We start from the raw sequence: 5,679 nt of genomic DNA on the forward strand, positions 1-5,679 counted from the left end.
TAGCTCTTGGAAACTTTTCTCGCAGGCTTCTATCCATTCAAACTTCTTATCTTTCTTGAGTAATTGTGTCATAGGCTTGGATATGGTGGAAAATCCTTCAATAAATCTGCGGTAATATCCTGCCATTCCCAAGAAACTTCGTATGTCTGTTACGCTGGCTGGTGACTTCCAGTCAAGTACGGCCTTGACTTTCTCTGGGTCCACTGCTATACCGTCTTGAGTCAGCACGTGGCCTAGAAAACCTACTTGTCTTAGCCAAAATTCGCACTTGCTGAACTTGGCATATAATTGGTGTTTCCTTAGCTCTCCTAGTACAATCCTGAGATGTTCTGCGTGCTCTTCTAGTGTTTTGGAGTATATCAGAATATCGTCGATGAATACTACGACGAATTTGTCCATAAACTTCATAAATACTTTGTTCATGAGGTGAACAAAATATGCCGGGGCGTTAGTTAGTCCAAATGGCATCACTGTGAACTCGTACAGTCCATATCTGGAGGTGAAGGCTGTTTTGGGGATATCTTCCGTTCGTACCTTCAACTGATGGTATCCTGACCTTAAGTCAATTTTTGAGAATACCTTGGCCTGAGCAAGTTGATCAAACAAATTGTTTATCCTTGGCATCGGGTATTTGTTTTTGACTGTGACCATGTTAAGTGCTCGATAGTCGATACACAATCTCAGCGTCCCATCCTTCTTCTTGGCAAATAAAATTGGTGATCCCCAAGGTGAGGAGCTGGCTCGAATGTATCCTTTATCCAGTAATTCCTTTATTTGCTTCTTCAATTCGATCAACTCGGATGGTGCCATTCTGTATGGTTTCTTGTATATGGGGGTGGTTCCTGGTGCTATCTCAATGCGGAATTCTATTTCTCGGTCTGGTGGCATGCCTGGCAGCTCTTCAGGGAATACATCTGGAAATTCACACACTACTGGAACCTTGTTTGGCTCAGAAACGTCCACCTTATTTAATCTCGTTTGCCGGGGTCTTTTTCCTTCCTTGGCTGATACTCTTATTGTCTTCCCTTGGTGGTGTGTGAGAATCACGGTCCTGTTGAAACAGTCGATAAAACCTTTATTGGTGGTTAGCCAATCCATCCCTAGGATGACATCCAGTCCTTTATTTTCCAATACAATAAGATTTGCGTAAAACTCCAATCCTTCAAACTCAATGACCACATTCTGACAGTAATTCTGAGAGACTTGCTGAATCCCGGGGGACTTGATGATTATGGATTTCTCCAAAGGAAGCATCGAAAAATTATCTTGCAAAGCAAAACTTTTCGAGATGAAAGAGTGAGAAGCTCCAGAATCAAACAAAACCATTGCAGGTATTGTGTTGACAGGAAACGTACCGAGTACGATATCCGGAGCATTTTGTGCCTCCTCTTTGGTTACGTGGTTCAGATGACCCTTCCTGTGGTTATTGTTGGGATTGAAATTGTTTCGCTTGGGCGCTGAATTATTGCCGCCGTTGTTCGGCTTTGGGGTTGAGTTCCTTGGTTTGGGGCACTGTTTGGCATAATGCCTTTCTTCTCCACAGGCGTAACAAGTAACACCGGGGCGATAGGTGAATTCCTTGTCCCTTGCATGAAAATTCTTGATTGGGCGTGAGATATTGGATGAGAATTTGGGTGTCCCACCCTTTTTAAAATCTATCTTGCTTCGGTGATTGCGAGTGTGATTAGTCTGGTCCCTCTTTCGCTTGCGGATATCTTCCAGACTGCGTCTCTCATTTTCCAGAGTAATGGCCTTGTCCACCAGCGTTTTAAAATCAGGAAAAGTGTGCATGACCAGTTGGCATTTAAGCGCGGGCACCAGACCGTCAAGGAATTTCTCCATCTTCTTGATTTCAGTCATACGCTCCTCATTGGCGTAGCGGGATAATAGGGTAAATTGACTGTTGTAATCTGACACTGTCATGTTCCTTTGTTTGAGGTCATCGAATTCTCTCTTCTTAATTTTCATAATACTCTTAGGAATATGTGCACCACGGAAACCTTCCTTGAAATCATCCCAGGTTATGTCATTTTCGTTGGGATGCATGTGCAGAAAATTCTCCCACCACGATGCGGCTGCTCCTGTGAGATAGTGTGGAGCATATAGTACTTTCTCGAGATCTAAACACTTTGCAATAATTAATTTCCTTTCCATATCTCGAAGCCAGTCCTCGGCTTCAAGAGGCTTGTCAGTGTGAGAAAATGTTTGAGGACGTGTCTTCTGTAGCTCAGATAACTTGGAATGTTGCTGATACTGTCCATGATGACTCCCCATGTTGATGACGTGGTTCATCATCTCGCGATGTTGTTGCTGACTCTGTTCATAAAGGCGGCACATTTGTGAAAGTGCCGATTCACTGCCTTGTTGGCTTGACTGTCCCAGAGTGAACTCATTGTTGCGTTGAGTATCATGAATTTCCTCTGGTGGAGTTGGCATGGAACGCGTCCAAGGACGAGACATTTTTCACTCTGGGAAAATTATTTTGTAAAACTCTTAAGAGAAGCGGAAAGAGTCGCAAAAACCATAAATGCATAAAGCTGGCAGATAAAATTAAATACCCAAGCTTACTTAAGAAAAACAAATCGACTTGCGCACGGAGAAGGTCTGTTCATTACATATCTTACACGCGGGCGGTAATTATACAGTACATCACTCAGGATATGCGTACATAATCCTGACATGTTATTAAGGCTAGTGCACTTCTCCAGATCCTATATGATGCGCAAACAGGCTACTTCTCACAACCTATGCACATATCTTACAAAGCGGTACAATACATGGCAGCTAAGCGCACTCAGGCAGAGATGTTGACGACCTCCTTTGCCCTGCCGAGGGCGAGGCGTAGAGAGGTTGGGGACTCGACTTCCTCCTCGCTAAAGGGCTCCATACGTGTAGTGTTGCGCAGAGCGGACGGAGCGGTTGTCAGGGGCGGAGCAACACGTACAGGAGTGGGCGCGAAGGTTGGTGTAGTGCGCGCTGGAGTGGGTGCAATGACTTGGTTAAATTCTTCGGTAGAAGGCAGGCGACGAGTAGGCGTAAAAGATGCTGATGACGAGACAAAAGTCAGTGGCGGAGCGATGGGTAGGAGCTCCCTCCTGTTGGCAGCACAGCCATGGACTGAGTCCATGCGGGTAGCTACAAAGTCGTCCACCAGGTTGTCGAAGGCTGCCTCCAGGGCCCGGAGATACTCAATGAGCATCTCAAAAGCCTCGTCTCGTTCTCCTCTGGGGCAGGAGTATGCGTAGTGACAGGTGTATGGCACATGGCACGGAAGATAACGGTAACGACGAGTCTTCATCACGGGAAGGACATCCCTGAGACGAGCTATCGCCTCGCGGGCTGCCATCTGCATAGCATGCCTCTCCGTAGGCATGGCTCTTCCCACGAACCGGAAGCGGCGTAACTCACCACGCCCTCCCCTGAACTGCACCGCGGCCTGGTGCATGGTCAGACTGTCGTTGACTCGGTGCTGGCAGAGTGTGAAGACTGGGCGCACGGATGGCCCCGTCGCGACCTGAACGATGAAAGAAAAAAGCTTGACGAACCCATCGGGCACGTTGGCGAAGGTCTGAGACTCGCAGCTGCTGTCTGCCATCTACAAAAGTAGGCAAAATTCTGCAGGGTCAGATCATAAATTTATGCTGACTGACAGAAAATGACTACAATTGCAAAAACATAAAATAGCTCTGTCATGCTAATAACTAATTAGCGATCGCACCTAGTGGCTTCCTACAGTCAGCCTGGCTCTGGTACCAAGCTTGTCACGACCGGTTTTCCAATAAAAATATTTATTGATAAACCAGTCTTTAGAGTCCAGTATGAGAGAGATCCTCCTCACTGGTAGACAATTTCTTGATACAATGAGCCAGTAGCATAAAATATATTACAGGGTTGAACTGCGGTTGCACAACCAAATTATTACAAGCACGCCAATAATCATACATAATGGCGGACAGGACACAGTGGTGTGGAGACATACTACTGACTCAAGGATAGGTTGGTGGTGGAAAAACACAGCGGGAAGGGAAATACAAGACTCTAAGAATATCATTTCATCGAACGTCGAGGTGAGGCTCGATAAATTTATTTGGTAGCGGAAGCGGATATAAAACAGTGACCAAATCCAGGGTCGCACGAGACTGACTGGGACTCCTCTAAGTGTCGGACTCGCTATCGAACTCTTCATCCATGAGATCGCCTTCGTCAGCATCTGGCCAAATCAACAAGCCAGTGAGTACTTTGAAAGTACTCGCAAGACAGTTCGGACGTAAGATATAACAAATGCATGCATGGATGCAACATGATTAATTTCCTTAATGCACAATCAATAAAATTGGCATAACGGGTAAGTAAAAAGGGAAAACGGCGGTAGTCCGCCTGAAATACCACAGAGCATAAATAAGGACCGATCGGGTGTCTGAAGCGACGCCTCGAAAGGTGAACAAATAAAGATAAGGAAATGATGCCACAGTCGGGCATCTTAGCGACACCACATAAAGGGCTTTAAAAGAAATACCACAGTCGAGCGTCTAAGCGACGCCACATAAAGGGCTTTAAAAGAAATACCACAGTCGGGTGTCTAAGCGATGCCACATAAAGGGCTTTAAAAGAAATACCATAGTCGGGCGTCTGAGCGACGCCACATAAAGGGCTTTAAAAGAAATGCCACAGTCGGACGTCTGATCGACATCGCAGAAAGGGCTTTAAAAGAAATGCCACAGTCGGACGTCTGAGCGACATCGCAGAAAGGGCTTTAAAAGAAATGCCACAGTCGAACGTCTGAGCGACATCGCAGAAAGGGCTTTAAAAGAAATGCCACAGTCGGACGTCTGAGCGACATCGCAGAAAGGGCTTTAAAAGAAATGCCACAGTCGGACGTCCGAGCGACATCGCAGAAAGGGCTTTAAATGAAATGCCACAGTCGGACGTCTGAGCGACATCGCAGAAAGGGCTTTGAATACACCAGTAAATAATACTCATAATAAACATTCAATCCATGATAATAAACGGGTTAGTCCATCCACAGGGATAATCATTCAACCGGACTTAGCACTCATGCGATTCACCGGAGTCTCTGTCATCAAAGCTGACAATTGATTAGGATAAGATGGAACGAAACTTGACATGGAATAGATGATTGGGAGGAACATATGACTCTGCAGAGTTTGTACAAAAATTTTCCGACAGCCAACGGACTTCCGTAGTCACGAAGGACTAGTTCCGTTTACGGTATTTCGGAAGAAAACACAGCTAACTGGTACACACCCATCCTACCTCTCGATGCTAGGAATCACCCTAGTCATCGTCCAAGAAAAACTTTTGAGACGGGGAGATCACAATCTCGAATAGCATGGGATCAAATTTATATACGCGCGCTCTAAGGGGTGCCCCCCTCTCGGTCCCAACCGGAAACACCCATGCCCCCTGACCGGATGACTGGCTTTAATCCAGGGCCATGGAACCATCATCACGGCCTCCCCTCTTTGGTGTGTACCATGGAAGCGGTTTGCAACTTACTAAACCATATTCCTTGCGGAAAACATGTGGTAGTACAAGGAAGGAAATGATAGGTACTGGACCGATATGGATTGATACTGAAGTCACATAGTCTGGCGTAAGACTGGCATGCTACAACACTGCCATCGTACCCATCCTCATGCCAACACATGGCCATTCATA

This window comes from Triticum aestivum, chromosome 3B, assembly GCF_018294505.1.
Source record: "Triticum aestivum cultivar Chinese Spring chromosome 3B, IWGSC CS RefSeq v2.1, whole genome shotgun sequence".
NCBI classification, from domain to species: Eukaryota; Viridiplantae; Streptophyta; class Magnoliopsida; order Poales; family Poaceae; genus Triticum; species Triticum aestivum.